Source organism: Otolemur garnettii, unplaced genomic scaffold, assembly GCF_000181295.1.
Source record: "Otolemur garnettii isolate 467f Iridium unplaced genomic scaffold, OtoGar3 scaffold00080, whole genome shotgun sequence".
NCBI lineage: Eukaryota > Metazoa > Chordata > Mammalia > Primates > Galagidae > Otolemur > Otolemur garnettii.
This window is the reverse complement of record NW_003852475.1, coordinates 1,942,685-1,955,253: the sequence shown is the minus strand read 5'-3', so window position 1 is coordinate 1,955,253 and position 12,569 is coordinate 1,942,685. Positions and strand designations below refer to the sequence as shown.

The 12,569-nt window shown below is 40.7% G+C and overlaps 1 pseudogene; it reads right to left on the bottom strand.

Annotated features, from left to right (window-relative positions):
- Nucleotides 1–11,152: 11,152 nt before the first annotated feature.
- The window catches only part of LOC100966688, a 4,686-nt pseudogene continuing 3,269 nt past the window's right edge, over nucleotides 11,153–12,569 (bottom strand).

Below are 12,569 nucleotides of genomic sequence, written 5' to 3'. Positions count from 1 at the left end.
TTCAGAAATTCTGTTCCAATCAGTGCTCCCTCTAGTGCAGACATGGTGCTTGTGAGACCTTTCCCTTAGCAGTGAAGCTGACCTGTGTTTCCTTCATCTTAAAAAAACACACCTAGGTCTCCTTCATCTTACCTGAACCCCACAAGTCCTTTGAGTCATGGCCCATCTGTCTCCTTCCATGGCCTGGGTTTACTTTATCTCATCAGAGAAGAGCAGGAGGCCTGTGGCCTGGCTCTGTGTTCCCTGTGTGACCTTTGAGGCTTGTACCTGACTAGAAAGGACAGTCTTGGCACACCCACATGGTTAGCTCTGCCTTTCTAGAGTCCACAAGGAGTGTCCCCACCTGGGATGGGGGGTAAGTACTGAGGAAAAGGTAAATTTTGGAATGTCAGACATGGTCTTTGCACTTCCACTTTGGAGATACTGGGAAAGGAGAAATTGCAAGATAAAAGTTCTGATTTGTAGAAGTGTGTTCTTTTCCTAAGAAGGAAATACCTCTTTTCACATCCTCAACATTCATTCTTTCCTCATGAATTCTTCCTGGACGCTCTCAGCCTTCATTTTCTTTCTGCATAACCAGTACTGGTTCTCTGTATATTTGGCTTTGTGCTATTAGCTATGTTTCAATAAGAACATTTGTAAAAACTTGGGGGGTTAATGTGTCTTCTAGTCTTTGATTCCTTCACAGTCAATTAGCCCACTGACTACCCTGCACATGGCGGGCATCCTGTATTTGTTGGATGATGGTCTAATTCATTGTTCTTACAGGCCTGTGAGGACAAATGGAGTTGTCGGGTTTCAAGGCAGTTGCCTGTCTTCCAAAATGTCAGGGTTTCAGGACTGCATCCTCGGTTCTTGGGGTGCTCTTGACTGAAGAATGAGTAGACACTCCAAAGTAAGGCAAGTGAGAAAAAAAGTTTATTGAGGAAGAGAAAGATACATTTACAGAGTAAGAAGATTTATAGAGTAAGGTAGACGGGGAACCATAAATAGGGAATGGGTCTTCATTGTCAGAGAAAAGGGCAAAGAGGCAAAGAGGCCTGGGTTATGGTGGGTGGTTCTGCTTTATACTGTCTGGATCAGGCCTCCTTGATAGCTCAGAGGTCACCTTGGAACCACAGACTCTTACTATGAGTCACAGACCACCTATGAGTCTCTCTGAGAGCCCATGAGGGACGTAGACCACAATGAGGATTTAAGCTAATAACAAGATAATTAGCCTTAAAGCTGTTCTAGGTCTCTTCAACGCTCTTGTACCTATGAGGCTCATCTGGTGGGATAAAGGGTCTTCTACATCCTTTTTGCAGTTGGCATGCTAATTTCTGATTGGTTGATTGACAGGATCCCCTCCCCAATCCTCCGGGTGTAAGCAATCACTTGGAATAGAACTAAGGTGGGGAGGTGCTGAGATGGAGACCAGGAACCCCCTGCCTGTCTTCCTTCCCCAGGAGAGGTGGGTTTCTTGCTTTCTTCCTAACAGAGTCATATCAGTAGACAACCCAGACAGCGCAGGCTCTAGCTTCTATCTCCTGATGTTTAAGATATGAGACTCTGGTAACATCTTACATGTGCTCCCACAAATAATCTATTTCTTTGGCCACTACTATTTCTTTCTTAAATTTTATTGTGTTGCCATATTCAGGGAGCAAGCACTGTTACCACCACAACTGATTTGTGGGATTTCTCTATGCCCAGACGTTTTAGCAGTAATAGGGCTGGGAAGAGCATCTCAGCAGTGGATGGTGTAATTTGCCTACCACACACCCCTTTTACCTTTTGGGAATATATTTTTCTTCTGAAACCACCAATACCCATAATAAGTCCACATACTTTGGGTAGGCATGATTCTCCCAGCTCCCACTCAAGTTCCAAAGATGGGCACGTGACCTAAGCCAGGCAAATGAAGCTCAATTTTTTTATGACATGACCAGGAAAGAAGTGTTCCCTTATCTGCTGGATATGGATTTATAATAAAGTTAAGGCTAGAACTAGCTGAGTGCAACAAAGACAGAGCCTTTCTGAAAGAGATGTCAATCCAGAGTGGAGTGGACAGACCCAGTCCCCACAACATTGCTGGGGTGCCTGGATCTAGTGTGCCTCTAGTCTGACCACCTCTTGATTGACAATTATGTGGTCAGTTGGCTCTGAAGCCTGTCTGCATTCATTTTCTATCATTTTGAAACTAAAGAGCCCTAACTCATACCATCTCTCTCCCTTTCAAGTTGTATCATTACATAGTGTTTGCAGGGAAGTAGCTCTGCTAATTTTTATTTTGTCTATAGATCCTCTGCTTTCTTTAACACAACAGTCAAGTATGGAAAAGGAGACAGATAAAGGTAACAGATCCATGTGATATGGGAACCTCCTTTCTTATCCAAGGAAGGCCTTACTGCTGGGCATATCTGTTATGAATATATTTGGCCTTAAGTGATAGAAAAACCCAGCAATAGGAGTTTAAGCCAATGAGGATTTTATTTTGCCATGTAATAAGGAGTCTGTAGGAGGGTTTTGGTGCAGGTGAGGAGAGCGACAATGTCAGGCCAACTTTTCTGTCACCCTCATGATCTTCCTTGGTCTTTATACTGGTGCCTCATGGTCATAAGATGGCTGCTTCCATTGCAGACATTATAGTCATCCCTTATATCCACTGCAGACATTATATATCCAAGTTTAAGGCAGCATGAAGGTGGAGAAGGTTGCACCACTTCCATGTCTCCCTTTTATTTGGAAAGTGGATTTTTTTTTTTAGAACCTCTATGCAGGTTTCTGTTTATGTCTTATTGGCCAAAATTCAGTAACGTAATCCTTCCTACCTTCAGGGAAGACTGGGAAAACAAATGTTCAGGTAGGCATATTGACACCCCTGTCAATATCTGGGTTATTTCAGGAAGAAAGAGGTGGGCATGGATCTTAGCTATTCAACAAACATGAGCCTGTTCTCCCTCAACCTCTTTAGCATGAATTATCTTTAGAAAATTTACCAGAGAGCTTTCAGAAAAGCCTCTGGCAGCCCCTCCTTGCCAGGTGGTCAGACCTGTTAAAATCCTAGCTAAAAGTCACTTTGAGCCCCTTTTCATATTTGACAAAAATGGACTCATTTGACAAGAGCAAGGGCTAAGTTACAAATACCAGTGTTCCAACTTACTGTGTAAAAAAGTCTATCCTAAAAATGACTAGAGACGCGCATAACGATAAAAGACATGAAGAGCCTACTGTGGTGCCCAGCACGCGGTTGGCATCCAGTGAGTATTAACTCCCTCCTCTCTCCCTGCTGTGTTGGTAGTAAAGTTCACTGTAGTATGCACTGGCATTTCTGCTCTTTGCTTCATGATCCAGCACCCCTGGAGAAGGATCTCAAAAAACACAACAATGCCCAAGAACCACGAAGTCAGACGTGTGACACATCTTTGATTTAATTCAATTCACAATTTGCTCAGCCATAAAACTTAAATCTGTAGCAAACCAGGCCCAATTAGTTCTGGTGTTTGCCTCGTGGGTCTGCTTGTTATTCTGTAAGGACGTAGTGAATACTGCCCTCCTGGCATGGAGTCAGAGGTTCTGTGAGGTGCAGAGAAACTCAGGAGGTCACCCAGTCTGCAGTTTCTATTGTATAGTTCATTCTCCATGCAGGCAAGATGGCCACAAATGTGGCAGAGTTTGATAAGATCACCAGTGAGAACCACCTCCCTTACTACATTTTTCCTTCTTGAGAGATTCTATGGTAAAGTGGAAGGAGCGCCGAACTGGAAGCAAATCTGTGGGTTTGAATTTTGATCCCACTGCTGATTAGCTGTATGATTTTAGGTAAATTATTCTACCTCTCTAGGAAAATGGGTTGCTATGAAGTTAAGGAAGAAAACTTTGTAAACGCACAGGGCATGCAATGGTTTCCAATTTTAATACATGTTTCTTCTTCTGCCAAAATAGTAAGTGTACCTACTGTGGACCAAGGCTTTCCTTTTTTATTTATTTTTTATTAAATGATAGCTGTGTACATTAATGCAAACATGGGGTACAGTGTAATACTTTCATATACAATTTGAAATATTTTCATCAAACTGGTTAACATAAACTTTGTGTCATTAGTTATTGTGTTAAAACATTTATACTCTAGTTCTAGAAAAATTCACTTGTACCCTTGTTAGACATACCATATAGGTGATCCTTCTAATCACCCTCCCTCCACCCATCCGCCCTTTTCCCCTTCCCTCCCCCACCCCTCCCCATATTCTTGGGCTAGAATTAGGTTGTAGCTTTCATTTGAGAACTACAAATAAGTTTCATAATAGGACTGAGTACATTGGATACTTTTTCTTCCATTCTTGTGATATTTTGCTAAGAAGAACATTTTCCAGTTCCATCCATGTAAACATGAAGGAGGTAAAGTCTCCATCTTTCTTTACAGCTGCATAATATTCCATGGTGTACATATACCACAATTTATTTATCCCTTTGTGGATTGATGGGCACTTGGGCTTCTTCCATGACCTGGCAATTATGAATGGGGCTGCAATAAACATTTTGATACAAATATTTTTACTGTAATGTGATTTTTGATCTTCTGGGTATATACCTAATAAAGGAATTGTAGGATCAAATGGCAGGTCAATTTTTAGTTCTCTAAGTGTTCTCCAGACGTCTTTCCAAAAGGAACGTATTAGTTTGCATTCCCACCCAGCAGTGTAGAAGTGTTCCCTTTTCTCCACATCCATGCCAGCAACTCTGGAGTTAGATGATATCTCAAAGTAGTTTTGATTTGCATTTCTCTAATGATTAAGGATGGTAAGCATTTTTTCATTTTTTCATGCCACACGCCTATCTTCTTTAGTGAAATTCCTCTTCAAGTCCTTTGCCCACCCTGCGATGGGATCATTTGTTTGTTTGTTTGTTTTTTGCTAATGCGTTTGAGTTCTCTATGGATTCTGGTTATTAAACCTTTGTTGGAGACATAGCCTGCAAATATTTTCTCCCACTCTGAGGGCTGTCTGCTTGCTTTACTTACTGTGTTCTTGGCTGTGCAGAAACTCTTTAGTTTGATCAGGTCCCAGGAGTGTATTTTTGATGTTGCTTCAATTGCCCATGGGGTCTGTCTCATAAAAAATTCACCCAGGCCGATTTCTTCAAGTGTTTTCCCTAAACTTTCTTCTAGTATTTTTATGGTTTCATGTCTTAAGTTTAAGTCCTTAATCCAGTGAGAATCTATCTTAGTTAAAGGTGAAAGGTGTGGATCCAGTTTTAGTCTTCTACAAGTTGCCAGCCAGTTCGCCCAGCACCATTTGTTAAATAGGGAATCTTTTCCCCACTGAATGATTTTAATTGGTTTGTCAAAAATGAGGTAATGGTAGGTAGCTGGATTCATCTGTTGGCTCTCTATTCTGTTCCATACATCTACCTCTCTGTTTTTGTGCCAATACTATGCTGTTTTAAGCACTATTGATTTATAGTATAATCTGAGGTCTGGTAGCGTGATTCCTCCTGCTTTGTTTTTATTCCTGAGTAATGTCTTGGCTATTTGAGGTTTTTTCTGATTCCATATAAAACGAAGTATTCTTTTCTCAAGATCTTTAAAGTATGACAGTGGGCTTTAATGGGGATTGCATTAAAATTGTATATTGCTTTGGGTAATATGGACTTTTTAACAATGTTGATTCTTCCTAGCCATGAGCATGGTATATTTTTCCATTTATTAACATTTCAGCTATTTCTTTTCTTAGAGTTTCATAGTTCTCTTTATAGAAATCTTTCACATCCTTTGTTAAGTATATTCCCAAATATTTCATCTTCTTTGGCACTACTTTAAATGGGATAGAGTCCTTGACTGTTTTTTCAGCTTGGCTGCTGTTGGTACACATAAAGGCTACAGATTTATGAGTGTTGATTTTGTATCCTGATACACCACTGTATTCCTTGATCACTTCTAAGAGTTTTTTAGTTGAATCCCTGGTGTTTTCCAGATATACAATCATATCATCTGCGAAAAGTGAAAGTTTAATCTCTTCTGTTCCTATATGGTTACCCTTAATCGCCTTTTCTTCCCAAATTGCAATAGCTAGAATTTCCATTACAATGTTAAATAGGAATAGGGACAATGGGCAACCTTGCCTGGTTCCTGATCTGAGTGGAAATTTCAATTTAACTCCATTGATTACAATATTGGCTGTGGGTTTACTATAGATGGCCTCTATCAACTTGAGAAATGTCCCTTCTATACCAATTTTCTTAAGTGTTCTGATCATGAAGGGATGCTGGATATTATCAAAAGCTTTTTCTGCATCAATTGAGAGAATCATATGGTCTTTGTTTTTTTATTTCTTTATGTGATGAATTATATTTATAGATTTACGTATGTTGAACCAGCCTTGAGATCCTGGGATACAACCCACTTGGTCGTGGTGTATAATTTGTTTGATGTGTTGCTGGATTCTGTTGGTTAGGATCTTGTTGAATATTTTCGCATCAATATTCATTAGTGATATTGGTCTATAATTTTCTTTTCTTGTTGGGTCTTTTCCTGGTTTGGGAATCAAGGTGATGTTTGTTTCATAGAATGTGTTGGGTAGTATTCTGTCTTTTTCAATAGACCAGGGCTTTTCAATATGCTAGATCATTAACTCTCAAAGTAAACTGACAATGTGTAGGCAACATGCCCAATCCTGGGTGAGAACATGGATGCTCCAAAAGACTAACTGACATCCCCCGAACCACAGATTGGTTAAGTGGTAGAGCCAAAATTTGTACCCAAGTTTGTTTTATTGCAGATCTTTTCTACATGCTGCTGTCCCAAATAGCCCTTTTATTATTTCTTGCCTAAAGTCTAAGTATCCCACTGGCCATATTTTTATTTTAATAGGAAGTTAAGTCTTACACTAAATAGAAAGCCTTCTTACTGGCACTGCAGGCATGAACAAGTTAGTCAAAGAAATCAACCGACCAACCAAAGTTGATCTGACCTGTTGGCACCATGTAAATCCACTCTGCCCAGAGGAGTATCGCTGGGAGTTCTGAGTTCCACAGCTTCTCTTGCCCCTGAGGCCTTTCTGAGGGGTCTTCTCCTTCTCTCTCCTCTTTTCTCTTGCAGACCCCTGGCACAGGGCCCACCATGCCTCACGAAACTGTAGTCAAGAATGTAGCATTTTTTTCTCCTCTTTCATCCTGTTGTCTTCAAAACAATATGAAATCCCTTTGCTTTCTGTATGCCATAGAGAAAGAGAATCAGGTGGTCAAAAGGCACACTCCTCGGTCAATTAAACAACAATAGGAAAACTCCCAAAGCTCTGGTGGGCATCATCACTACTGTAATGTGAAGGACACCCTGTCAGACACCTGCCCGGGAGTGTCAAGCTTGGTTTCCTTTTATTCTCATCTCTCTTGTCTTCTCTGGGAAGATAATACTTCCTAGCTTTGCTGAGATTAGTGAAGTTTGCTGGGCAAGAGGCTAGGCTTGGTGTATGGCACACCTGGTTGAGTTTTGGTTCTGCCCCTCTATGACTTTGGCTCTCTATACCTCAGTTTCCTCCTCCTCCACCTGTGGACAATAGTGACACCTCCCAGGAGGTTGTTATGATGATCAACTGAGAATATATGGGAAAGGTGCTTAGCACCGTTCCAGGTGCATGGTGAGCAATTGACAAGTGGTATCCAGTAACAATAATGGCCATCCTATGGGGAATCCCAAGGGAGCAGCTCCAGTCTTTCACTGTTCTCCCCCCACCAGCACCACTGGGAGCTTCACTAAAAAGAAATCCACCAACCCAGACACTAGAGTTCAGAATCAATCATTATTCTGCACATTCATGACATGAGGAGAATCATATTCCAAAGATAAATCATTTCAGCCATAGAAAGCACACACACTAACAAGGGATCTAGTGATTGAAGGACTGGAGGGGAGTCCTGTAAAGTGACTGAGGACATAATATATTGCTACCATGTCACTGAGTAAGTTATTGTTGTTGGTTTTTTTCTGAAGGAAGTCAGCAGACAATGGACTGAAAGATCTGTCTGGATTTTTTTCTCTGCCTTTTCTCCTTTCATCTGAGATCAACAGGGCTGCTCTTTGAAGGGCTGGGTTTCTGATCCTGCCGATGAGCTGCAGGTGGCTTTCTCAGCCGCTCTGTGGTCATTTATCATTCTCCATTACATAGTTTGCCAAATCCAAGGTGGAAGTTTTGAAACCTTTCTGGCTGATTTATGAGTGTGAAATATGACAGGTACATTGTAGGTCTGAATTTGGAGCCATAGGATGGCACTGCCTGATTTAAGCATGAACCCACTCAGGTATATATCAAAATATTTAGAATTTCTAATGGGGATGATGTCTGCAGACCACCCCAGCAGTCACCCAAACATCAGGAATCATTTATAAATGAACAGCTGTGTTCTCTACACAAAGTAATTGTGTGGGCAGAAACAAAAAAGCATGATCTTCAAAATTTCCCTGGTAAGTGGGATGCTATTTTTGTGATTCCTATAAACATGATTTTTTCCATATTTGTCATACACATTAGTAGGAAAGAATCAAGGAAAACCAGTGAATTCTTTATGAATATTAAGTACATTCTGAATTTGCAAACACAGGAGTTCTAGACTGTTCCTTTCTTGGGCTGCTCCTTTAGGTTATGATTTAGTAACTAAAAGTATTTACTTGGAGATTTGTTAAAATTAACATTATTTTTATATTTTCCCAACTTAATGTTTAGTATATTCTGACTGCAGGCTGATAGATATTGAGTTCTATGCCAAATATTTTGTTTGGACCCCCTCTGGCCAATAGAACCTCTGTTCTAATGGGCTTATGGAAATGCCCACTGTGTGTGCTACAAGGTAGCAACTAGTCACATGTGAAACCAGGTTTTAAATTTAATTTAAATAAATTTCCATTTTTATTTCAATCTCATATGGCTAGTGTCTACCTTACTGTACAGAGCAGGTTTGCACCATTCTGTAGGGGAGATATCAGAGGACCAAGGTGTTCTGGGCTTCACTGAGGACCCGTCCTTTCCAGGTCATGAGAAGAACATTGCAGTGAGGCCACTAACTCTAACTTTCCAGCCCTGCTCAAGTGTGGCTGGTGCAAAGCCTTCTCTGGACCTCCTGGTGCAATGTCTTTGGGAGGACTCTCGCCTTGGCTTGCAGATGACTACATTCTTGCTATGTCTCACATGGCCGGTCCCCATGTGCACACTCTGGCATCTCCTCCTCTCTTTATAGGGTTGCCAATAATATTAGATTAGGGCCCCATCCTTATGGCCTTATAATAAACCTTGATTACCTCTTCAAAGGTATTGAAGTACAGTACTTGGAAATGCAGTCTGTCAGGAGTTGGGGCTTCAGTGTATATTTTTGGAGGTACCTAATTCAGTGGTTTACTTTTGAGGGCTTTTGTGTTTCTTCTCCTGTACCCCTGGGAGCTGTCACTAGCTGTGATAGCTTGCACTCTGCCTCCTCCAGATCTGTCTGGGTGTTTCAGAGCTGCAAGCCTCTTCCAAAGAAGTACAAGAAAATTCAGTCCCTGAATTTGGACTCAATATCCTAATTTCTTTCCTTCCTCTTCCCAACAATCTCTGAGGAAATTCTATCATCTGCATCTTCCAATGTTCATTCCTCATATGCTAAAACAAATCTAAATGTTCCTTTCTTTCTGAATAATTTTGGGCTTTCAAATGTTTTCTCAGACAATAATCTATTTTGACTTTGTTCTGTTGGGAGCCAACCCCTTCCTGAAGCTTCAAGACCTACTGCCTGGAAGCCCCGAGGCAGAGAGACTCATGGGATAAAAAATGTATGCAGAATTATAACAAAAAGATCTCTTTCACATGTCCAATTATACTTATGCATAGACATACAGCACCTTCTATGCCATCTCTTCTGCTTCCCTTGAATTTGATGAAATTATTTGTGAATGTTAATGTCAGTATATGTGAATAATTAGTTATATTTTAATTATAAGAATGTCATGTTCTTTAATTGTAATGTTTCACACCCTGAGCAATAGGGATGTCCTTAAGGAGTGTGGAAATAAATGAAAACCAACCAAATATGCTCAGGCAAAGACTTTTTATTCAGAGCTGCTCTTGCAAGAGAGATAGCCACTGTCACTTGCATTTTGGCAGAGACTCAAAGTAGGAAGAGGAGCAGAGAAGCTGTCGAGTGAAGGTTGTTGGCACAGGGAAGCTGGGTTGGCCAACTAGGAGCAAAGCATCCTATGTGATTGGTTAGGGGGTGTGTGTCTGACTTTCTGTGGATTGTCTTCATTTGCAAGTGGGGACAACATTTAGGGAAGCTGTCAGTTATTAATTAAGGCCTGGCTATTTTTAGCCACTTCTTATGGGGTTCATTGTTTGGTTTCCTAGACTAGTAACTAGAGAGAGCAATCTGACATACAGACAGCAAGCTGGCTAGACAGTAGGTTGTTTTTTTGGGACCAGTTGCTGCAGGTTGTCAGCCAGTCTACTTTTATACATGGTCCAGCCATCATCATCTATCTATTATTTCCTGGGAGTTTGCTAAATTTCCTGCCAGGCACTCGCCTTTCCCTCAGATACCTCCAAGTGATTCAGTGCTGAGTTCTAGAGCAAGCACCTCACGTGGCTCTGACACATAAGAATCATGGGTTTTCTGGCGAACATGGTAGCCCTGTATTTCCAGGTCCCATTGTGTTCCCCTGCCTCCACCCATGCAGTTCTCAAGGTCTGGGCTTACTGATGCCTCCATATCCACACTTGACTTTTGAAAAGAAGTACATTTATGTTTTAGGTAGTAACCTATCCAGGTGGTTCAAAATGACCAACAATAAAGGTGGCAATGAACGTCTTTCTCCCATCTGGTCCCATCTATCCCCTGCCCCATCATGCCCCAAATTGGCAACCTTTTCCCTCCCCTCCCCTTCCTTACTTTCTTCCTCTCTTTCTGGCCCCCTCTTTCTCCCTCCCTCCTTCTCCCCCCCCATTTCTTTCTGACAGGGTGCTGTGGCATCATCATAGCTCACTCCAACCTCTAACCGCAAGTGATCCTTCTGCCTCTGCCTCTGCCTCAAAAGTAGCTGGGACAGGTGAACAACATGACACCCAGATAAAGGGCATAAAAGGTGCCAGACTTTTTTCTTTTTTCAATTAAAAAATATTTTTCATGTCTTTTATTAACTTGTATACAATTACTTATCTTCTAGTTTAATGAAGCAGTAAGTTAGACAACATTTGTCACAATAATGTCCATCAAAGTGGCTAGCCATAAAAAATCTGGCACCACATTCATCTGAAGGACAGATATTCTTTTTCTTTCTTTCTTTCTTTCTTTTTTTTTTTTTTTGTTAAATCACAGCTATGTACATTAATGTAGTCATGGGGGTACAATGTGTTGCTTTTATATACAATTTAAAATATTTTCATCAAACTGGTTAACATAGCCTTCATGGCATGTTCTTAGTTATTGTGTTAAGACATTTATATTCTACATTTAGAAAGTTTCACATGTACCCTTATAAGATGCACCATAGGCATGGTCCTACCAATCACCCTCCCTCCATCCATCCTCCCCTCTCCCCTCCCATCCTTCTCCCCTTACCCATATTCTTGGGCTATAACTGGGTTATAGTTTTCATATGAAAGCTATAAATTAGTTTCATAGCAGGGCTGAGTACATTGGATATTTTTTCTTCCATTCTTGAGATACTTTGCTAAGAAGAATATGTTCTAGCTCCATCAATGTAAACATGAAGGAAGTAAAGTCTCCATCCTTATTTAGGGCTGCATAATATTCCATGGTGTACATATACCACAATTCATTGTTCCATTCATGGGTCGATGGGCACTTGGGCTTCTTCCATGACTTAGCAATTATAAATTGGGCTGTGATAACATTCTGGTACAAATATCTTTGTTGTAATGTGATTTTTGGTCTTCTGGATATATACCTAGTAGAAGAATTGTAGGATCAAATGGCAGGTCTATTTTAGTTCTCTAAGTGTTCTCCAAACATCTTTCCAAAAGGAACATATAAGTTTGCCTTCCCACCAGCAGTGTAGAAGTGTTCCCTTTTCTCCATGTCCACACCAACATCTCTGGTTTGGGGATTTTGTGATATGGCCTAATCTTACTAGAGTTAGATGATATCTCAGAGTAGTTTTGATTACATTTCTCTAATGATTAAGGATGATGGGCATTTTTCCATATGTCTGTAGGCCATGTGCCTATCTTCTTTAGAGAAGTTTCTCTTCAAGTCCCTTGCCCACCCTGAGATGGGATCACTTGTTCTTTTCTTCCTAATACATTTGAGTTCTCCATGGATTCTGGTTATTAAACCTTTGTCAGAGACATAACCTGCAAATATTTTCTCCCATTCTGAGGGCTGTCTGCTTGCTTTGCTTATTGTGTTCTTGGCTGTTCAGAAGCTTTTTAGTTTGATCAGGTAGTGTGTTTTTGATGTTGCTTCAATTGGGGGGTCCTTGTCATAAAATATTCACCCAGGCCAATTACTTCAAGTGTTTCCCCTACACTTTCTTCTAGTATTTTTATAGTTTCATGTCTTAAGTTTAAATCTTTAATCCAGTGAGAGTCTATCTTAGTTAATGG